Consider the following 24,635-nt stretch of genomic DNA (forward strand, 5'->3'; position numbering starts at 1 on the left):
CACTACCCAGATCAGCTCTTCCTTTATCCAGCGACAAGGATGATGATGATGATGATGGAAGAGGAAATCTCCTCCTCCCATCACTCCTTGCCTACCCACACAGCTACCAGACCAGGTCCACTAGAGAAACATGAATACCACCCCAGACCTGAAACTCAAGGATGGTACATACACCTATGGATGCTGCCACTAATGCCATTCCCACCACAATGGCCTTAATGAGACCCATGGGCAATGTACCGCCAACACTATCCGAAGCCTCCCAGTCCACACAAGGAGTGATCAAGGCATTTTCCATCACCCTCTGAATCTCCAGAAGAGGCAGTCGAGGAACTGGAGGAGATTTCGGCTCAGGAAGTCACCCCAGCTGCCAATTTTTCATTCTCCTGTCCGGATGAAGCTATTATTCCCCATTCTCCATGATGGAGGATGACTTTAAACAGTTCCAAGAACTATTTTAAAGGATCACAGATTCACTGAAGATATCGCTGGAAAAAGTTGCAGAGTCACAACATAAGTTGTGGGACATCCTCCAGACTTCAATCTCTTCCGAGATTGCCCTCCCAATAAACAAGGTGCTCATGGACTCAGCCAAGACCATCTGGCAGACCCTAGCAACAATTCCACCCACCTCTAAAAGAGCAAATAAAAAAAAATACTATGTCCCTTCCAAGGAGATGGAATTTCTATTTTTACGTCCTACACCAAACTCTCTGGTGGTAGAGGCCATGAATGAGCAGAGCAAACAACATCATTCCAGATCCACCCGATATGACAGGGACTTGAAGAGATTGCATCTTTTTGGTTGTAAAGTTTACTCTTCAGCAACCCTATAGTTCAGGATTGCAAACTATAAGCATTAATGGTCAAATATAATCACTCCAGTTACTCAAAAATGTCTGACTTTATTGAGGACATAACTGAGGACAAAAAGGAACAATTTAAAGCTTTCATATACAAGGGTTAACTCCTAGCTTGCACAGATTTACAAGTTTCACTGGACTCTGCAGACAAGACGGCACACTCCATCGTCATGGCCTTAGTAAAGCAACAAGCTTCCTAGCTCCACCTCTCAGGTTTTCCCAAAGAGATAGAATTAACTGTTGATGATCTCCCATTTGAAGGCTCCAAGCTGTTTGCAGCCAAAATAGATGAGTTCCTTCACACATTGAAGGACTCCAGAGTGACTCTGAGATCCTTGGGTATATACACACCTACACAAAAGAAAGAACAGAGGAAGTATTACTTGACACAAAGATCTAGATCCGTGCCCTACACACAGCCTCAGAGGTAGAGGCAGAGACCTGCAAGGTGGAGACCACTCCCTTCTCAGCCCTCAACGTCTCAACAGCCTCCCTCTAAACAACAGTTTTGAGGGTTTGATCGAGGACCAGAGACACCTTCCACTTTTTCTGTTGCTGGACCCATCTGACACCATCCATCCCTTCGGAGACTATCTAATTTCTTTCCATCCAGCATGGCAAAACATCACATCAGACAATGGGTATTAGAAATCGAGACTGGCTATTCCATCCAATTTACCTTCATCCCCCCCCTTCCCAGCCTCCTCCCCATTCCTCTTCAGGGACCCTTTCTTACGGACACCTACTGTGACAGGAGGTAAACCCGTCTCATATGCCTAGGCGCAATAGAACCAGTACGAACACAACACAGAGGGAAGGGTTTCTACTGCCATTATTTTCTAACCCAGAAAAAAACCCAGAGGATGGAATCCCATTCTCGACTTAAGAAGACTCAACAAATTCAGGAAGACCCAGTGATTCAGGATGGTCATGCTAGCAACAATAATTCCAGCACTAGGCCCTCGACCTCCGGGATGTATATTTCCACATAGCCATACATCCCTCACATAGGTGGTTTCTCAGATTTGCTCTGGGAACAGATTGTTTCCACTCCAAAATACTCCCTTTCAGCTTATCTATGGCTCCAAGGGGATTTTCAAAAGTTCTTACGGTGGTGGCAGCTCACCTCTGCAGACAAAGGGTCATAATAGTCCCCTATCTGGATGATAAGTGCTTACTCAAAGCCTCAATTCAAGAAGGGGCTCTAGCAGCTACCAAAAAGACACAGATACATCTACAAATGAACAACAACAACAACAAAAATCAACATTCACACCTGTGCAGCGACTGGAGTTCATTAGGGCCTACCTTGACCCTCTGGTAAATATGGGCAGAGAGGCTGTAGCTTCCACTCTAGTCCACCTAATTGCTATAATGCAAGCCAGCCCACAGACATCGGCCAGGACCTACCTCCAACTGTTAGGCCATATGTCAGAAATGACATTTGTCATCAAACACCCAAAGGCATGGCAACTCCATGGTTCCGAGACAATGAAAGGATCTGTTCAGAGGAGGTAAACAGCAGAAGGTCTACTACATGATATATCAACCTGCGCCAATGGAAGAGATTCCATATATGGTGCCAGAATAGGCAAATAATAGCAACTACCTCTCCTTTATTGGATTACATGTTGGAATTCAAGAAATCTGGTCTCTCAATGACCTCTAACAGGGCACACCTCAAGGCAATCACAGCATTCCATCATGAAGTGGATGAGTTTTTGATCTTTGCACACCCTACCACTAAACACTACCAATAAAAGGGTCTTCGTAACCTTTATCCTGCAATATGAGCCTCTGCTCTATCATGGGATCTGGTGCTACAGTGACTTGGTGGGGGAGGCTTTTGAGCCACAAGCGACATGTTCACTTCTCCATCTTTCAATGAAGGTGGCCTTTCTGGTCGCTATCACATCTACCTGATGAGTAGGAGAACTGGAGGCCCTCATGGTACATGCCTCATACACAAAATAGTTCAAAAAGAAAGTTACCCTACAACCACATCCCAAATTTCTACCTAAAACAGTTTCATCATTCCATTTGAATCAACCAATCCATCTCCTATCATTCTTCCCAAAACCTAATGGGAACAAATGAGAAGCAATGCTTCATGCTCTGGATCTCCAAAGGGCGCTAGCTTTTTACGTTGAAAGGACAAAGTCCTTCAGAAAGTTACCAGTTATTTCTTTCCATCAGAGAAGTTATTTCTTCTCCAGAGAAGAAGGAAAGATCTAAGGAAGACGACACACCTTCTTGTCCTTTGTTTGGATATGGCAACTGTCTGTAATGGGCCACTCTCCTACCACTTCAAAAGTTATTTTTCCTCCCTTGGTGTCCTGCTGTTAATTGATTTATCTCGTTAGACTGACCTCACACTTGGTAAAGCAACCCCCATCCTTTCATGTATTTATACCTGCTCCTGTATTTTTCACTTCATGCATCTGATGAAGTGGGTTCTAGCCCATGAAAGCTTATGCCCAAATAAATTTGTTAGTCTCTAAGGTGCCACAAGGACACCTCGTTGTTTTTGCTGATACAGACTAACACTGCTACCACTCTGATGTTATTTATCTCTCACAATTCTGACAATATTCTTCAATCCTGACCTACACGAACCCATCACTGTTTATATACTGAATTACTTTTGAACTGAAACTGACTATTGTGCCAAATTCTTGGTACTTTTGTATTGTAATGAATTAACTCCCTTTGAGTGATTGCTTTGAATCAGCACCACTTAAAGCTATTGAATCTAGAGAAACACCAGTTCTAGGGGGATTGACAAGTCAAAAACAAAAATGGTTTATAGAGCTAAATTTTTAATGTCCTAAAACATGGACCCAGATATCAAGCAACATATTATTTCAGGATCTTAATATGTAATATTTAAAATGCCTTTAAAAGATTCTGTATGTCTTATTACCTGAGCTCAAAAACACCTAATTTGTAACAGCACTTCTTATATTTAAAAAAATAGTAAACTGAAAACATTCCTCAAAATATACCTCATTTACTTTGATTGATGTGAGGGTGAAGTGCCTAAGATCTGTGAAGTGAGGTGATTGCTGACTTGGGATCTAGTAAACAGGCTGTGGTGGCATGCTAACATCAGGAATATAAATATCTGGGCTGATTATTATGAGAGCCATCAGACCATTTGCTGAAATGCATGTAGATAATATTTTAATAAGTGTTGGGGTGGAGTCTTTGATCATGGTTTATGTTAGTAGCAGTGATGCAGAGAAATTCAGAAAAGAGGTTCTCGAAGATGAAATTAAGATTATCAGCAAGAAAACTGTAATTCCAGAAGTCTGTACAGGGGAATAGAGACTCCTAATGCATGGAAGAGAAGAGGGTGCAGAGAAGAAGGATTCTAGCTCATGAAAGCTTATGCCCAAATAAATTTGTTAGTCTGTTATTACAGAAAATACCCACTTCATCACACCTTGCCCCAAAGAGAATGCCACAAAATCATATTTCACTTATTTTGTTGTGAGCCTGGGTATCCCAATGAACTTAAATAGTGCCCCTCTTTCTAGGCTTCAGTATTTACCATCAACTTAATTCATCCCCAGCTTTTATTAAATGCTATGTTAACACCTTTCCTTTTGGTGTGAGGGCAGAACTATTATGATTATGTCTTATTAAGTACTGTACAGGACTCAAAATAAAGACAGTCCTGTCCTGAGGAGCTTGCATTCAAAAGGGCAAAAATAGGGAAACCTGGATTCATTTTATAAATTCTTTTTCCTTATTAGTCAAATGGCCCAGCAGAAGCAGTTACTCGGGGTAATAATTCTCTGTGTGTGGTTTGCCTCAATTCTTTCAGAAGAAGCGAGTCATTGTGAAACCATTTCTGAAGCTACCGTCATTGCTACTTTATAAATCAGCAGGCAGGTTGAGAATGCTCAAGGACAGCCCTCTCCTTTAGAAAATGGAGCATTCATTTTACAATTGGTCTAGTTAAAGTTATATACTTATTCTAACATGGGGCCCATCCCATATGCCTGTATGAGAAAATGTGGGACTGCCTCAGACATCTCTCTTGTATTCCAGAATATGAGTTAATCTAACTGTTCAGCTATGCTGTTTTGTATATAATAACATAAATGTGAAAATCCCAATTCTCTGTAATTATTAATCATTTTTCTCCAAACAAAACCAGTATTTTTAGAATAAAAACAACTCTCTTTTTTGTGCAAAAGTAAATAAGATGAACAAAAATGTAAACATTTGCACAACCACAGTATTTGTTAGATGGTAAAAAATGTGAAGTAAAAGCCTAACAAACAGTACTTCAGAAAAAAATGTAAATACATGTAATGGAACCCAGCATTGCGTAGGAATAGAAAAAGGGATCTTTATAAAAAGAAAAAAATCAAGTATTCTATACTGATTAAGGGCATAATGGAGGTTTTGTCAGGACCCCAGAGTAAGGGGCAACCTGACTTCCCCAGAAGCTGCTCAGAGACTCACAAATTCCCACCCAGTTTCCCTGATGATCTGGGGAGGCAGTAAACTGTGATGCATCTGTTATTGGCACAGCATATGTTCTGCAGAACAGCTATGCTAGCTGCCATGTCATGGGATGGGGAAGGAGAGACAAGACTCTGTTCAGTTTCCTCCTGCCCACCTCTGTGAGGAATCTAGAATTTGTAGAGCCTTCTACCTGTGATAAAGTTAGCCAGTATTAGGGGGTAAATTGCCTTGCGTCTCCTGATGCCCCTGCATTGCTACACCAGTTGGGCCACTATTTGCCTCCAAATTAGAGTTCATTCCTCATTTTCTTTTTTAGCACGTTCCAGGAGTGTCCATTTTCCTGTCTGTATGACTCTTTGGAAATGAACATCAAATTGGGGCAGGGGGATGGAACCCGACACAAAACAAAACAAAATCAAATATAATTTCTGTTTCCTGAGAAGATCCATATACTGAGATCTTCTCTTTTATCTCATGCCCTGCTTAGATACTTGTGATTTTGTTAATGCATTAATCTGAGAATTGATGTAGTCCTTAGCACACAGAAAAATACATCCGGTGTGAATTTAATTAACTGGTGTATTACCGTGAAAAATGACAAAATAATAATATTGTTTAAGAAACATCAAAACTGTAAGAAACTTTAGTATACTCATTACATCCTTTCCTTGACCTGGAAAAAAATCTCAAGAAAGGAAAAACTTTGTGTTGACAGAGGAGAAAGGGAGGTGGCAATTAATGTACCACATATTTCCAGCCTCTGGGGAGTCCTAAGTGTGTCATTCTTGATGAAATGTCTAAATTTTAATGGAATGGGCTAAATATTTCTGCTCTTCTGAAGAGCTGTAAGCATGGTCAGCTCTCTCCCCCTCCCAAACTTCGCTATAGCAGGACACAGTCACTTTGTTATCCCTGGCAAGTCTGGGTAACAGCACTCACATGTAGTCCTTGGCAGGTAGATGAGATGCTACTGGCTTGATTATCATTGTGGGTGGTAGGGCTCTGATCTTGTTTCTCCTCTATCTTTAAGTATTCTTTGATTTTTGTTCTGTTTTACCCAGTAGAATATGCTTAATAAGTTTCCACAAACCTTAGAAAGAATATCAAAGAAAATATATAAATTAATAATGAAGCTTTTGGGAGAACTGAAGCACGTTGTATGACCTCCAAAAATGATCTCCCTCTAGTTAGCATGTTAGCGTAGAGTGACTTCAACTTTTTATCTGCTATCATAACATTCAAAGCTGTCACTTAATATTAACAAATAAACTCCACATCAAACAAATTGTTTAAAAGTTCTAATTCAAATTTTGTAACTGAATGTGACAGTTCAGTTAGAGTAGTAGAGGTTTGAAGACAGGCATAATCTCAACAGGATACCTTCCTCAACTCCCTTGGTAAATAAACCTCATCCTGTTTATGAAGCAAGCATCATTCAGATTGTGTTATGTGAAGGTAGTTTTCCTAATACTTGAACTTTGAAAGCCCAATACAGTAATGATATAACAAAGGTATTTATAATCCCCCTAATTTGGCATGGTGATCAAGACATTAAAAAAGAAATACAGAGGGTGTAATTTAGTGTCTGTTTAATGTAGATTCTTGTGCTATTTAGAATGTTTACTATATAAAATTAATAGTCTAAGATTTTCAAAAATGGGTGCCTAACGTTAAATATGAACTATTTAGGGGGACAAATACCATTGTGATGAGTAACCATATCAAACCTAGAGAGACAAACATTTTTGAAAGTCTGGACTGAGATTTTTAAATTGTTGTCTGTTTAATTCTGCAAGCCATTTAATCTAAGGATTTATCTTGCAAAAAAACCACCCTATGGTTTGATTATATCAGTGTATGAAAAACTGTCTTTTAAAATAAATTATGTCTTTATTCTGAAGTGGTAAATTTTTTTAAAAATCTAGGCTAGACTCCATTGACGGTCCAATATTCAGCCTATGAAATATTCAGGCTGATTTGCCCTAAAATTGCATATAATGCCATACAAAAGTTGCAGGGGTACGTAGGTCACATCTTAGATCTGACACCTAAATGATCCGTTCTTCTTTTCCCCTCATTTTTTTGGGGGGAAGTGCCCTTTTATGCCAGACTAGAACATACTCAGACTCAGATTTTAAGTAGGCACATGCATGACTTAAGCACATGCAACCTCAGATGTATGAGCAAAAATTGGAGAGTCCAATCCAGGCAGTTATGCCAGTGGAAGAACTTGTGAAAGATCAGAAATTGTCCTTAAATTTCCAATTTAAAAATATATACTTGTGTAGTGTTTTCTTTTTTTAAGTTGGTCTAAAAACAGATATTTCTTGTCTTCAGCTTTTGATACTCCTCTGTCTGTTGTCAACATTCACCATTAATTACAGAAAAAAACAACACACATATCCCCCCACAACTCGCTGATTAGTGGCTCCAGTATAGTTTAACCTTTTTAATGAAAAGAAAAAGTAAAACTGAGATGCTGCATCTGGGAAAAGTACTGAAGGTGACATCATGTTGACATGTCTTTATTTTAAGTCCTGTGGCATCGGAGACCTATTGTGTATTATTTAAAATGTTACAACTATAATGCATTTTTAACAAATTACCAGTATGCTGTTTCATGTGCACTGATATACTGTGGAAAAATATAGAGATATTCGATAGGTTCATTGCAATTGAAGCTTTGGAATTTACACTATGATCTTTGTATTTTGGTAAAACTATAAAATATACAGTATAATAAAATGATTTTTCATCTTGTGTTGGGAAGGTAACTGTCGCTACATAGCTTGAAAGATCTGTGTTTGATAGAAACACTGACTAGCCACTGCACCACACAGTTACCCAGTGAAGCCTCCAGAACTGGATTGTTCAGGATTTGAAAGAGGCTTCAGACTGTGGAAGCCTAGCAGTGTTTTTATTGAATACAACTCTTAAATGGGGGTAGGCACATGGCTAAAAGCTCAATAAAATACATAAAAGAGCAATGTTGCTCTGAATTTTACTCTGACAGTTTGCTTTTTCTCGCAATTGTACAGGCTTTCATAATAAGCCTGAAATGTTTGTTTCTTTTGAATTCTAATCACTGTGTGCTCTCTTTACTCTCTATACTTGCATCATTGCTTTAGGTTATTATTAATAGCTTTGGGTTTAGTAGCATACTTTACTTTAGAATTCAGTAGTACATGTGAAAATGACGTTGGTGACAATCCCTCAGAATTGATTAATGTTAATTTCATTGAGATTTACAAAATACAAAGAGAGCGCCATATAAATACGTAAATTAAAACTGACAGAGTGATGTCAAATATGAGAAGAATGGGATTAATGTTAAAATATCATCTGCATTCCTAAAAACAATTAGATGTGCTTAGAATTATCTGCCCCTGTAAAGTAATGGGTTGTAAAGATCAGGGATTTTCTACATTTAATTGAGCAATAAAATATTTGGGAAGAAATTATGTAGGACTAAATTGTGCCCTGACTAGCACAGGGCACAGAGGTGTAAATGAGCTAGTCACAGCCTGGGTAGCAGCACAGGAGTAGAAGCAGACTTTGCAGAGTGTTACATTTCTCTCTCTCTCTCACGTACAGCCTTTTGAGTCAGGGCTGGGGGGCAATGGGTGATAAGGGTGGGAAAGAGCTCCACCTCCAAAACATGCCATGCAGCGTATGCTGTGCCAGGTATACACTGCACAGTTAACTCCATTTCTGGAGCAGCAGGGAAGCCAGGAGAAAGATTGACACTCGAATCACAATCTCACTCCTGGACTGCTGCACAGACACTGCAACAATGCACTGCCCCATACTCGGCAGATTATTATCTCACAATCCAGCCCCTATTGTCAGATGTTTATAGCATGAACTCACAACCACAAAGTATGTAGTGTTTGCCAATACTGTTTTACCAAAAATATAATCTAATTAAAGTTAACTGTTTCCTGTTTATAGTGAGACTCAGAATGCCTGTTTTTTTCCAGTCTTACATATACCTTTCTCTGACTCTTCTAAAAAAAGTTGTAATAGTGCAGTAATGTGCTGTAACTATCATATAGGGCAGTGCCCACTCCCATAGACCAATAATGGAATTTTGCTACATGCCTCTGTTCTGCACACAGCAGCACTTTAAGATCCATCTTTCAAGTCAACATACCTGTTTTGTTCACGTTTGACTGGCAGGTAATGTTGTAGGTTAAGGAAGAATATGCAAACATTTTAATGAACAATCTAAATAGATAGGATGGCCAGACCTCCACACTCTTTGTTCCAGACTTGCAAAGCCAACATCTAATTGTTAATTTGTAAAAATAATATTATTGTCCTTTTTATAACTTTTAGAATCATAGGACTGGAAGGGACCTCAAGAGGTCTTCTAGTCCAGTCCCCTGCACTCAAGGTAGGAGTGAGTATTATCTAGATCAGGGGTTCTCAAACTTCATACACCACGACTCCCTTCCGACAACAAAAATTACTTCATGACCCCAGGAGGGGGTAATAAAGCCTGAGCCTGCCCAAGCCCCACTCTCCTGGGTTGAGGGCCAAAGCCCGAGCCCCACAGCTCCAGGAAAGGGAGCCAAAGCTGAGGCTCAGGGACTTCAGCCCCAGGCAAGGGCCTGTAACCCAAGTCTTACCGCCCAGGGCTGAAGCCCTTGGGCTTTGGCTTCGGCCCTGGGTAGTGGGGCTCGGGCTTCAGCCCTAGGCACCAGCAAGTCTGAGACAACCCTGGTGACCCCATTCAAAGGGGGCCATGACCCACTTTGGGGTCCCGAACCACAGTTTGAGAACTGCTGATCTAGACCATCCCTGACAGGTGTTTGTCTAACCTGCTCTTAAAAACCTTCAGTGACAGAGATTCCACGACCTCTCTCGGCAATGTATTGCAGTGCTTAACTACCCTGGCAGTTAGGAACATTTTTAATGCCCAATGTAAACCACCCTTACTGCAATTTAAGCCCATTGCTTCTTGTCCTATCATCAGAGGTTAAGGAGAATACCTTTTTCTCCCTTCCCTTTGTAACAATATTTTATGTACTTAAAAATTTATCATGTTCCCACTCAGTCTTCTCTTCTCCAGACTAAACAAACCCAATTTTTTCAATCTTCCTTCATAGATCATGCTTTCTAGACCTGTAATAATTTTTGTTGCTCACCTCTGGACTTTCTCCAATTTGTCCCCATCTTTCCTGAAATGTAGCGCCCAGAACTCGACACAATACTCCAGCTGAGGCCATATCACCGCAGAGGAGAGTGGAAGAATTACTTCTCATGTCTTGCTTACAACACTCCTACTAATACATCTCAGAACGATGTTTGCTTTTTTTATAACAGTGTTAACTGTTGACTCATATTTAGCTTGTGGTCCACTATGACCCCCAGATCCCTTTCTCTAGTAATCCTTCCTAGGCAGTCATTTCCTGTTTTGTATGTGTGTAATTGGTTGTTCCTTCCCAAGTGGAATACTTTGCATTTGTCCTTATTGAATTTCATCCTAATTACTTCAGACCATTTCTCCAGTTTGTCCAGATCATTTTGAATTTTAATCCTATCCTCCAAAACATTTGCAATGCCTCCCAGTTTGGTATTGACCACAGACTTTATAAGTGTACTCTCTATGCTATTATCTAAATCATTGATGAAAATATTGAACACAACTGCACCTAGGACCAATCCCTGTGGGAGCCTACTTGATATGTTCTTCCAGTTTGACTGTGAATTACTGATAACTACTCTCTGGGAATAGTTTTCCAACCAATTATGCATCCACCTCATAGTAGCTCCATCTAGATTGTGTTTCCCTAGTTTGTTTATGATATGAAACAAAACAAATACTGTCTTGTGGCACTCCTCTTATGGCAGCATGGGAGTAGAAGTAGACTTTGCAGAGGGTTACATTTCTCACGCGCGCACACATACACAGCACGATTCATTTCCTCTCTGCCTCAACAAGAGAGAGCTTTCCTGGGATTTAAACTTTGTATCTGCGCCCTATCACATCAGTCTGTCAACCTCAGCAGCAAGCTCTTTGGGACACTGTCAGTCTTAACCTTGCCTTGCAAGTAATAATCAGTGAATCCCCCCAGTTCATGAGTTCCCCAGAGTCATCTCTCTGCAATGTCCAGTCCCTCTCACTGGACATTCACAGAAATTAACTGTGCTGCTTCCAAAGAGACGGTGTACACACCAGCCTATTAGATTAGCTGAGGAATCACTCTTTACTTCAATATAAAGAACAGAGATGGTTTTCAGTAAAACTAGTAATGTTGTGAATAAAGAACAGAGATTTAAGTGATACTAAGGAAGAGAAAAAGAGACAGATCTCGTTGCAAACAAAACAAAACACAGTTTCTAGTGACTAAAACTTAATTTTAGCAAGTTACAATCTTTGCCTAAGCAGTTTTCTCATTATATCAAGTTACCAGCATCTCTAGCCCTCCAGGCCAATATTCATAGAATCAGAAGGTGCTGTCCCCTTTGTTCTCTAAGTGATGGATAACTAGAATGTCTTTTTGCTCCCCTTGTATTCTGTTCTTTGGCATGCTCAATAAGCTGTTTCCGCCGCCACTTGTTAGCTTGATTGCTTTGTTTACCTTACATATAAATGTGCTTTCATTGTCCTCTGCTTGTGATCAAGCAAGTCAGACAGGTAAATCCACATGCCTTTGTCTAGGGCAGACTTGGCTTATGCACTGCCTCCAAAATACATTTTAAGAACATATTTCCAGCACACACATATATATCTTTATAAACAGCCCATACACACATCACTTAGTGATATTCCTGACCAGCACATCACCGGTTTACATCTGATACCTTATATGATATCTCTTGGATACACATTATGTCAACAATGTTTTGGGGGTAGTCAGGATGTCGGGCCTAATACTAATTACAGTATAATGGACCCTGTACCATTGGCATTAAGGGGCTCTTAAGGTCACATATGTTACCTTTTGAAAAATATTTTTTTATTTTAATACATTGTAGCTTTTGGATTTGCTGCATTATTTGCAGCAATCAAACTTTAAATCTACTGTAGAGAATCGTAAGCAGAGAATGAAGTTTAACAAAGTTTAAAAGAATATGCTCAAAATGTAGACTTTCTTTTTGTCCTTCAGGGTTAAGGCCAGACTCTTGTGATCCCAATTTTTTCTTTACTTTTTTACCTGAAAGATCCCCAAATCATTGTTACTGTCCGTTTAGCTGAGGAGAGCTGGCTGTGGCTCCCTTTGGAGCTCATCATTGTTGCTCTTGAACTGTTGAGAGGGGTCACTGTAAAGGTATGTGAAGCAATTCCTTGTCCCATCTGGGACAGAGCTTGCTTGTCTACTCAGCATTCCTATTATGGAAGTGAAGGAGTGAAGGCCTGGTAGTGGAAGAGTGAGGTGGGATCTTGAATTTCCTTTCCTTATAGTGACATCTTGGTCTATCGTTAGATCACTCAGCTGGCCTCACTGTTTTTTTAAAATTCATACCCTCCTGGGCTTGTTTTAATGTTTGGTTCTGTGGCTCTTTTACTTTGATCAAGAGGTCAGAAAATGAAGCCTCTCTCAAGTTTAATGTCAGACCCACTCCATAGTTTGTGTGTGATTTTTGAGGTCTGCTCTCGCTGAGATATATTTAATTTGCATTAGTGGTGGTGGAGAGTTAGAAACTTGCATTGATAGGAAAATATGTTCCATAAATATAAAACGTGTTGGTCAGTAATACCTGTAATTTACCCTGCCTCATTTGGATGTTCAAATTCATTGTCATCACCATTATGGCAATTCCCAAAAGTATGTAGGCTTCTTGGAGATCGACCTTGTAACTATTCTACAATACATGTCAGGGGTAAGTCAGCTCCCTGGTGCCGCATAATGTCTGTCACGTCCAGCTGCTCTGTCAAGCCCTCACACATTCCTTTACTCAGATAGCCACTCCAAATAAGGTTTTCTTTTTTGGGGTACCCCAGGTCTCTCAGGCCCCGAAACACAGGCCAACAGAAAGACTTTAACACAAAACAGGAAAACAGTTTCACATGCTGTAAAGTCCTGGCAATCTCTTTCTCTCAGGCGCCATACTTTCTGTCCTTCTCTCATCCACAGGCACATTCCCCAGAGTCCTCTCCAGTCTGAGCCTTTTTACCAGATTGTTCTGATTCCCTTGCAACCTGTTTCCATTTCTCCCTGCCTGGAACCCTTTAGAGACAGGCCTAGCTCACGCAATCCCATTTGGATTGTCACTGCCTAAGCCTTCCTTCTCAGCCACAGAGCCTGCAAACCTCCTGTCCGTATGCACCCCTTCTTTTTTTAACCATCATTCCTAGTTGACACCAGCTGGGACTAGTAATGACCTAACTAGCTGCAGGTGTCTCTCACTGGACTCAGTTAGCCCTCTGTTTTGAGAATGCTGTTGCTCACAAGGAACTTGGCCCTGATCCCTCTAAAAGGGACACAGCACCACCTGGCTCCATCTGTAGCTCGGTTCTTAAGATGGTCTGGCTGGAGATTCAGCCTACAGCCATAATTGGCAATTTTATCATGCCACTGAAGCTTTTGGTGACCACATGATCACGGTTTGTTTAGCAGCTTTCCTTGGTAAACATGCTTTGTAATTTGTTGGTCTTCCATCTTAATGATATATCCATACCTAGGAACCCATTGAAACTGAACCAGTACTGATGGAGGTGTATGCTAGGTTCAGCTATCAATGTGCTCATTGCTGATCTTGCCCTGCCAGTTACCATGCATCAGCTGATGAAGGGAGAATTGCTCTTCAGCCTTCCTCAGCCGCACATTTCGCTGCCATACAATAGAGCTGGTATAACTGTGGTTCTGAAGATCCCCAGTTTTGTAGCAAGCTTGATGTCACAATGACTTTACAGGGGCTGTTGAAAGGTCCAAAAATGGTCTCAGCTGCTGCTATACAAGTTTTCACATCTTTTGAATATGCTCCAGTGCTGTATGATGCTTCCCAAGGTGTGGATGTTTATTGGGAGGAGACAATTTTTGGTTTCTATGTAGGGATCAAAGTCTTGTAATATGTACTCTGTAAATGGTATAGCTATGGCAATCTACAAGTTTGTACACTTGGACTGCTTTTGAGTTTGATACACAGCGAAGTGTTTAAAATCCAGCACTAGTGTAAGGGGGTGCAACACCACTAACTTCAAGGTTGTTACTACAGCTTACAACAAGGATGAATTTGGCTGATGGCATGGGACAGATAGCTGTGCCTGGACATATGAGAAAATATTATCTTAAAATATACCAGATATCTTTTACTTGACTTCATCTTGTTACTGTTGTATAATCTTCCAGTTCCAGCTAGCCAGGGATGTGCTCAAACATGTCTTAGACATGCTTATTAACAAGTTAAAATTAAATGTTCACAGTTTAAGTGGACTGTGTAGGAGATAGTGGAAGTGGATGCAAAGTAAAGGGAAATTGCTTGCATGTGTGTTTGAGGACAGAGAACTACATTGTTTAGCATAAGCTGACATCTATAACTGAAGGTTTTTCATCTTCTTGAATGAGCAGATTTCCCATGATGATCTCTGGTGGTAGCAAAAGAGCCCAGGTCATTTGAACTGAATTCAAACAGCATTTACTATTTTGCCTGAATTTTGGGGAATGTCATATGATAAGATTTACGTGTTGTGAACCAAAAAGGAAGACAGTAAAACATAAAGACTCTGCTTGGGACAGAGGAGATGCATGTTTCCTTGGGACAGGTGATAAAATGAGATACAGAAAGACAGCCAGCTTTTACGATGGGGGAGAGACACAACTGAAGACTTTCCCAAAGAATAATGGGCAGCCTCTGATGAACGAACAAGTGAACAGTTTGCTTAGAGTAATGAATGCCTCTGAAAACAGCAACTTTGCAGGCACCAGATGGAAGAAGAACATTACTGCAATTCCTGCATCCCATTGTGCAACAGCCAACAGAGCTGTTAAAGCTTTCTGGTGATTTCTAAGCTTTTTAATGTGCTTTTCTTTGAAGGTGTTTTGCATTTCCCTGTCAGTTTGTGTGCTAGGCTCAGCTGTTTGTAGAAACAAATTTTATTGGCAAATTATCAGAATAGAGGAAAAACATGAAGTATAAACTGAAATAAATACATTTAATCATATATTACATAAGAACCTAGGTGGACATGAAGCTTAAGTTACATAGTATGGAAATATTTACAAAATGGAAGAAAGGTAGTTTACTGGCTTGATTTTTGGTGCAAAATTGTGTCCCATGATCAATGTCAAACGTGAATATTTGAAGAAAAAAAGTCAGTCTGAATCGAAACATCAAATTTGAAAGTAACTGTGTGTGTTATGGTTCTTTTTTTTTTTTTTTTGCAGTGCAGTGTTCAGGTCTAGTTCCAGGAGTGGAGATCTCCAATAACAATACTCTAAAGGAGTATCTTTCAATATCTGTGCCCAACAGGTCTAGCTAAGGCAGAAATTTCAAATTTCATTCTAAATTTCCTGGCTTGTGTTAGCTAATATCACAGCCTTAACATTACTTTAACTCTGAGAATTACTGGAGTTAATTTGTAAGTATCTGGATACTGTTAATTTTCTGTGAAGAATGGAGGGTTTAATGTGACTGAAAGATGAGGACAGGATTGGATTATTAGGAAGAGCAAGTCTGTCTGTATGGTCGTTTCCCTCTCCTCCCACCAGTTCCCTCATTTCCTACTTTGCTTTTCTGATGTACCTTACTCTCCTGTCGCCAGTTTCCCCACCTCTCTTTAGGACGAGAACCAGCTGGGAAAAGGCTAGATAGATCTGTGGGTGTGAAAGAGACCAGAGCAGATCAGTGAAAGGACACAGGAATGGGTGTGCTGTGAGGTAGGTAGGGAGCATGAGACTCTCTGCCTGCATGATGGGGCTTGTATCTTTTGTCATTATGGGAGGGTTAGGGAGTTCTATTCAGAGAAGGAGAATCAGCTAGGTCTGGGGGAGGGAGGCCGAATTCCTGCAGGGCCAAAAAGGAGAGAGAGATTGAGGGACTGCAAAAGTTTTTATTAGTCTCTCTGAACAGAACACAGCTAAAAATCTACCATGGATGGATATACCCTATTGAAAAGTGTAAAGGATTCCAAATGCATCAATTTTAAACCAATAGTTGCTAAGGCACAACATATAGATTTCCTCTAATTCACTGTGCACCTATAGCTAAGGTTGCCCAACGTTTCCCATTATAAGATCCCGTTTTCAGTTATTTATAACTTTGCTAAACTTCAATTATTCAGGCTGAAGTTTTCCATGCCATGTGTCTGCCTCAGGGTTAGGTTTTTTTGGAAAGTTTCAGCAAAAAAAACACTCTACCGTTTCCAAGAACAAGATGAGGGAAAAATAACTTGTCCAAATTTGTACAAGTTATAAGCCTCTGAAAAATCACAGTTCATACATGGTCAGCAGAGACTTGTTGGAGTTTGGTAGGTCTCCAAAGATTCTGTCTTCACTGGGCATGCTCCATCCCAGGGCTGCATGTGCTGAGCAGGGCTTTTGCTGCAATAACTCCTCCTGGCAGCCACGGACAAGTGTGGTGTCAGGAGGAGACAACCTCTCCTGTGCTCTCAGTGTTTACGTTTCTGAAGCCCAGGAGAAGAAGGAAGCCACCTGACTGGAATGAAGAGGTGGTGGGGGATAGAGACCAGCATGTAAGGATGGGGGGAGACAAGGTGCTTGGGTAGGAGGAGTGGTTACAGAATTCCTGGTCTCCCACAGTTACTAAAGAAGACCAGGATGTTTTGCAGTAAGGAGCTGAATAAATGTAGAAACTTAGGAAGTTAGGAAGTTATCTAGTTACTGCTTAAAGCCGGACTATTTTTGTTTGTCCTCATACTACATGGTGTCAGAAGTGAGTGGATCTTTCTCCAGGCCTGCCAGAACCTGTGTCGAAGTTGGGGGGGCATGGGCACCAGAACTGTGGCCCTGCTCCTCCCCTTCCCCCTGGCGCCTCGCCTCCTGGTGAAGCCAGAGCCAGGCAGTGGTAAGAGCTGCCCAGGGAGCCCGGGCCACAGTGAAGAGCCCCAGATCCTCCACCTGCCCTGGGTGGGGGGTGGGGATGCCTCAGAGCAGCCCCTGGCCTATATCCCCGCCTCCTGGGGGATGCTGCCCAGGGCAGGTGGAATGTCTGTGGCTCTCTACAGTGGCCTGGGCTCTCTGGGCGGCTCTTAACAAGGCTTGGCTCCGGCTTCCAGCCAGGCCAGGGGTGGGGGTGGGGGTGGGGCCTAATGGCAAGGGGGGTAAGGCCCACCTCAGCCCCCCCCCCCCCAACCAGGAAGAGGCTGGCGCTGCTGGCAGGGTCTGCACTTTGCAGCAGGGGAGTGGATCACCTTATTAGTTCCCCTGCCACAAAATGCAGCCTGTACCACCACTGCTCCGCCTGCCCGAGGCTATTATGCCCATGTTAAAAAGTGGGTGGGCATGGCCCCTAGGCAGGGCCGCCTGTGTGGGGGGGGGGCAATTTGCCCCAGGCCCTTGGCCCTGCAGGGGCCCCCACGGGAGTTTTCAGGGGCCCCCACAAGAGTTTTCAGCAGGTCTTTGGTGGCAGGTCTTTCAGTGCCGCCGAACACACCGCCGAGTGATGGACCCGCTGCCGAAGACCTGGAGCTTCTTCTGCTCTGGGTCTTCAGCAGCAATTCGGCGGCAGAGGCTCCTTCCGCTCCGGGTCTTTGGGGCTCTTTGGCGGCGGGTCCTTCACTGGCTCTGGGACCCACCACTGAAGTGCCCTGAAGACCCGGAGCGGAAGGACCCCCGCCACTGAAGACCCCAGACCCCCTGAATCCTCTGGGCGGCCCTGCCCCTTGGCCACCTCTGTTTCTGGCATCCCTGTCCCTCTTTCTAAAGAAGGAGTAAAGAAAAGAGACCTCCGGAGTGGTAAGTAAGCAGGGAAAGTGGATAATCAGAGAGGAGCCCTGTGAAAGCTGATGCAGGAAGGAGGCAGAGCCCTATCTCAATGCAGCAATGGAGTCCTTAGGACAAAAGGCTCTTTTAGAGAAGTTTAATTTTAGCAACTGAAGCAGCTAGCCTTGCTGAATGTATAGATTTTTAGTAATTCTGGGTGGCTTCTGGTTTAACAGGGAAAGCACAAAAAATACCAGGTAAATCCCTGATATTTGCCATGTGTGATGCTGATGATTGTATCTTGTGTGCCCCACCCCCACTGATGAGGAAAAGAAAGAATACCCCAAGTGAAAGATTTCAGAGTAGCAGCTGTGTTAGTCTGTATCCGCAAAAAGAACAGGAGTACTTGTGGCAAGTTAGAGACTAACAAATTTATTTGAGCATAAGCTTTCGTGGGCTACAGCCCACTTCATCAGATGCATAGAATGGAACATAGTAAGAAGATATATATACATACAGAGAACATGAAAAAGTGGAAGTAGCCATACCAACTGTAAGAGGCTAATTAATTAAGATTAATTGATTGAGCTTATGCTCAAATAAATTTGTTAGTCTCTAAGGTGCCACAAGTACTCCTGTTCTTTTTTCCCAAGTGAAAGAGGCTTTTGATGCCCGTTTAATAGGCAGAGAGAATATTATATATGCAAGGGCCAAATTTCATGGAAGCATCAGGAACAAGAGAAAACAGCTGAGACTTTTATTACTGAAGTTCATAGTCTTGCTGAACATTGCAAATATGGAATATTAAAGGAAGAATTAATAAGAGACAGGATAGTTGTTGGAAGAACAACCAATTTATCAGCTCAGTTTCAGTTGGACTCAACAATCAGCAAGTTGTATTCAGTGATTGGCTCTGCCTACTGGTACAACCTGAACTACTCCAGTTTCCAACCTTCTGTTCCTCGCTTCCCAGCTATTAGGTGCAAAGGCAGGATCCTGGATGCTTTACTGTGCACAGACAACTAACAAGAGAGCTTACTTCAAAATTTAATCTGAAAGCCCATCAAAAATGCTGGTTAAAGTCAAGATGCCACTTTTCTGAAATAGTTGAGCCTCTCAGACAGTACATCAGACGTGACCGAATGAACGGTGGCAGCAGGAGACGTAGGATTATATTTTAGATCAGTGGTGCATTTCTTGGAAGATAAACAACTCCCTTCCAGAACCTAAAATAGAACCAAGGATTCTTAGTCTCAATGTTCCTCTGCTGTCTAACCAATATCTTTGAAATCAACTGGCAAGTATGTTTCTCATCCCCTCTAGAGCTGGTCTACAAAGAGGATAACAGTCTGCTATTACTATCAGTTACTCCCTTAGCTCAAATGGTAGAACTGTGTACTGATGAAGCATGTGGGGAGTTCAGTGTGGTTCTACAGTATGGAATTCGTTTTTGTTTGCTTTTTTAAAAAACATAGGTAATTACATGCAACTCCTCCCTCCCCCCACATACACCCATGTTAGAAGATTAAGGCTCCAAAGTCAAGTACTCAAAAGTCAGAAAATACCAGAGTTAAGGTGTCTCAGATGACCTTAATTTGGCCCCCTTATACATGTACATTATGATTAGGGCTCCGTGTCTGTCACAGAAAGTCACGGATTCCGTGACTTTCTGTGACCTCCGTGACTTCTGCAGCGGCCAGCATGGTTGATCCCATGGCCACATATGAAGTGGCATAAGAATGTTAAGTACCGTGAACAGTCAGGTCCCAGTTGTCTCAAACTGGGCACCTAAAATTAGTGGACAATTCTGGCCTTAAACTCTCTGAGCCTCTGTTACTAAGCTATAAAATGGGGATAATTATACCTCCCTTCTTCACAGACATGTTGTGAAGATAAATTCATGAAAGTTTGTGAAGCACTCAAATATTATGGTGATGAATACCACCAAAAAGCCCATGAGGAAATAAATTGGTTGTATTCAGTGCATGGTTTGGGTGGTATGCAATAATATGGCATGGGCCATACACTGAATGATGTGTTTAGAAATAAATATTTAATATCTACCCATTCAGTGAGTACTGGCCATCCTGTGCACTAAATGAGGCAAGCATCATATGGAAAAAATAGTGTGGGATCATGGAATTAAAGACTTAAAGATCAGGTAACACGTAAGTAATATGGTCATGTAATTATAATGCATATACATACGAGGGCCAAATTTAGGATGCATAGGCAACCTTCATTCTGGCATTGCCAAACTTTTGAGTACTTGACTTTGCAACCTTTACTTTCTTTTACCATAATTTTTTGGGGGATAAAATTGTAAATACATTCATGTTGATTCCTTATGATAGTACATACATACCATTTTTTTTACGGTAAATCACATCATACATTGTGTGGGCTTTTTAATAATCTATATTGTGATGTAGAAATGGTCAGTTAATAAGATGTATACGATTGTAATCTTGAAAGGTAGGAGCTCCAATTTGGGATACTTGTCATGTGAGGCCAGTTTTGAGGTCTTACACCCTGAGTGGTATCCCTTTAAGTATTGCTTCATTTATTTGTGGAGTTCCTGTCCTTTTTCAAATAAAATAAAATGAATATTTCAAAGAAAGCAAGAGAAACTGAGTTAGCTGAAACACATAATGTCTTATGGATAATTAGGGAGGTTTAAAAAACCTAGCTATGTACCTGGTGGACAGGAAATGCAGAGGAGCTTTGGAATTATACAACCAGCATACAGTACAGTGCTTTATGCAGTAAATGCTCTATAAAAACTTATTTAAAAATGTATTGCGTGCTTGCAGTACCATTTTAAAACTATAACATCTTGGCCACTTGTTATGATTCAGTATTATAATAGGCTAATAACTTACACACTTTCAATTTTAAGCTACTAGCTATTGTGTTATAAGATTTCAAAATAATTGTCAAACTTGTAAATGTCTGTATAATGTATGGATTGTTTTGCTGAAAAAGTCTCAAAGTTCATGCTAAGATCTTATATGGAAAGTTTCAGCAGCCAGAAAATGTAGTTTATAATGGAAGTGTGGATTCATATGGGCAATAATATCAGAGAATCACAGTTACTGTGGTCAGTAACCATTTTTTTCTCCTTCAGCTGTTGTCAGTGTGAATCCTCACTCTTGGGACAATAGCAAACAGTGGTGATCCTCCAGGAGATGGGGTGATCTGAGAAGTATTGGGTAAGTGACTGCAAGATTATCATCCCAATCTAGGCCATGATTTTCAAAAATAGATGCCTACTATGCTTACTTATTCCTAAGTAAGTGGTCTGATTTCTAAAATTACTGAGCACTCAGGAGATCCCATTGATATCAGTGGGAACGTCTGAGTGCCCAGCACATTTGAAAATCAGGCCACTTTGCCACTTAAATATGGATTTAGTACCCTAAATTTAAGTGCTCATTATTGAAAATCTTGACCCAGATCTAGAAGCCAAGTTGAGGAAACTAATGCTGCATTTCTGTGTGTCAAATAAGAGTAAAATGCAGCACAAGATCAAGTACAGATGTCCTAAATGGTGCAGTAAGCATGGAATAAGTTTAAATGTCCCTTACCCAGAATCTTTTTGCTCTACTTGTGTAGCAGTATCAGACCTCACCTGTGTTGGATACATTTTGAACTGTTATGTGATTTAAGCCAATGGTTAAGCAGTTAAAGAACTATTGACAAGTTTACAAGGCATTAGTTAAAAATATTTTTGGTCATATGACCCTGTCTTAACTTAGTTGGATTGTTTGGAGTTCCAAAGGTCATGGTATTGACAGCTCAAGTGTTAAAAAATAATGAAATTTAAAAAATAATGCATGTTTAGTTTTTTTATTTCTCTTCTGGTGTTGGAATCTTTAGATTCACATTTTCCACTTTTTCCCTCACAACCATGAGGGCTAGAGACTTACTTTTCATTTACATGAGAATCTCACGTTTTATTTTTAATCAGGGCCTGAAGCTTTAAGAAAAATGCCAAATAATTGGTACCACTGAGGGGTATAATATACTAACTGTAAGCAAGGTAGCTATCACTTCACTAAAAGAAATTTCTTATTCTCTTGTGACTGTGCTGAAAAATTGTTTTTAAACGTTATAGTTATTAAATTATGTCGACATTTTTTTGTCTTGTGAATTTACGTGCATATAATAGCAGCTAGAGTCCATGTGAATACAGAACTATGACAATTTTACACGTTTGGGGTTGACTAATGGACTTAATAATTAGTAAGGCAGGTTCAGTAAAGCTCTTTGGCTCAGCCACATGCAAATCTTCCATTCACATGGGGAGGGAGATGGCTTTTAAAGGTTTGCTGATTGTTCTGAAGAGTGCAATGTCTAAATGACAATATGTACACCATATGTTGAGAGAGTCACAGAGGTGACTGTTAGGACATATGTTTTTTTTGCTCATAAACAGGTAATTAAATCTGTTCTGTGAGCTAATGTTAAGGTAATTGGGGGAAGAAAAAAACCTGTATAGTAGTGAAGAGGAGTGGTTCCTCCCTTCCAGAGTCAGAGGGAGGCCACTCCACCTCACAGCACCACCTAGCCACTGAGAGCTGGTCAACAGGGGATTAGCACAGTGAGGCAGTAAAGAGTCTAGGGCCCAGATCCCTGGCTGCGCAGACAGCAGTCAGGCTCAAACCCTCTGGTCTGGGCAGAGCAAAATCAGTCTGTGGCCCAGATCCCTGGCTGGGCAGAGAGCAAGCAAACACAGGCTGTCCAGCCTAAGGTGGGTAGGCTGCCACACCAGGGTGGTGTTGGCAGCAGGGGGTAGGTGGTCCAGGCCCACCCTACTCCACTGGCTCCCAGCCCAGAACCCTAAGAGCAGCAGGGAATCCCACTAGTGGATCAGCAGGGATCCTGCCGAAACACGCTGCCTGTAGTTTCAACAACACAACTGGACTAATGTCTGGTGACCCTGGGCTACTACCTACCCTTACCTGTTTGTAGGCTCACAGGCCCTCAGGCTCTTCAGGGTTCTCGGTAGCCGGTAGTTCCAGCAGCTCCTCCAGGTATTCCTCTAGAGGTAGGGGTTGGTACAGCTTTGTCCAGGGGCCAGCAGCATCTTACTCCTTCCCTGGCTCTCCCTCAGCTGAACTGGAGGCCCCGCTTCTTATACTTCCTGTTCTGTCCCTCTGCTTCTGGCCCAAAGGGGCCTGGTTCCACCCACCAGTGGGCAGGGAGTGGTTCCTCGCTGTCAGCATCAGAGGGAGGCCACTCTCCACCTTTCTACAAGTAGTAAGGCTACTGTTAATCTTTTATTTGTTCCCTTTTCCTATCACAGCAAGTCCTCACCTTCAAGGCACTTCCCCTCCCTACTGACCGGCTTCTGCTTCCTATCACATCATCCCTTGCCCCCATCTGCTCCACCATCAATGCCAGCTTTTACTGCCTGCTTGCCACTCTTTCCACTAAAATTCCGATGCTGCCCCTTATGCATGGAATGACCTTCCCTGAACTGATCCTTTAGAAGTCCTTCATATCCTTCCTCCAGATCCTCATTTGCTGTGATGCCTGTAAGAAATCAGCCAATCAGCCTCTCTCCATGTGTTTGTATATCAGCTAGTACACTAGGAACACATCCTGTTTAGGGTGTCTGCACACTACTGGAATATAAATATTAAATAATAATGAAGAAAGCCATGCAAGCCTATCAAAGTAGAACATTTTAAAAGCTGCTGCTTTGATAAGGTTATAGGCTATAACTCAGCTATTAAACTATCAAGGAAGGACTCATAGCCATTCATCACTGCTAGTGCTGGATTGGAAATTATGAGTTTCTGGAGAGGAGAGGTATGAATAACTCTGAGGGGTATCTTCTAAAGCAGAACACACTGGAATAGTACTCCTTTTTGTGTTTAAATACAAGGGAAAAATCTTAAAATGAAAGGATTTGTTGTTTCTTTTGGACAGGCCTTTTTGTGTTTCAAAGTGTTTTTTCCCTCGTTTTCATAATTATGCAGCTGTAGTAATACATAGACTCATAGACTTTAAGGTCAGAAGGGACCATTATGATCATCTAGTCTGACCTCCTGCACAATGCAGGCCACAGAATCTCACCCATCCACTTCAATAACAAACCCGAAACCTATGTCTGAGTTATTGAAGTCCTCAAATTGTGGTTTGAAGACCTCAAGCTGCAGAGAATCCTCCAGCAAGTGAAGCACTGCTAACTATTGTCAGGTTTCAGAAAAAGTAAGTATGAAGTATCTGATCCAACTCTCATTAAAGTCAATAGAAAGACTCATTTTGATTTCATTGGGAACTAAATCTGGCCCTAACTGGGCTCTTATTTGATAGTAGCATGTTTGGTTCTTAGGCCTAGGCTCAGTGGTAATCATCTTTCTTAAAATGAAAGTGGAAAATGGCTGTATGATGATGTAAGTCTGCTCCATGCTTTTGTATATTGTGATAGACCCAGGCCGGTTGGGTACAGCAG

The 24,635-nt window shown here is 41.4% G+C and overlaps 1 protein-coding gene and 1 long non-coding RNA gene across 8 annotated transcripts in view; one reads left to right on the top strand and one right to left on the bottom strand.

Moving 5' to 3' along the window:
- The window catches only part of ATG10 (autophagy related 10), a 129,842-nt gene that overhangs the window by 13,694 nt on the left and 91,513 nt on the right, over window positions 1-24,635 (top strand). The gene's annotated exons all lie outside the window — the stretch shown is intronic.
- On the bottom strand, window positions 982-23,358 carry LOC120408570. The gene is made up of 3 exons (XR_005600793.1): window positions 23,137-23,358; window positions 6,282-6,432; window positions 982-1,214 (listed from the first exon to the last, which is right to left on the bottom strand). It is a non-coding gene; the product is annotated as an uncharacterized LOC120408570 (long non-coding RNA).

This window comes from Mauremys reevesii, linkage group 6 (assembly GCF_016161935.1).
Source record: "Mauremys reevesii isolate NIE-2019 linkage group 6, ASM1616193v1, whole genome shotgun sequence".
NCBI lineage: Eukaryota > Metazoa > Chordata > Testudines > Geoemydidae > Mauremys > Mauremys reevesii.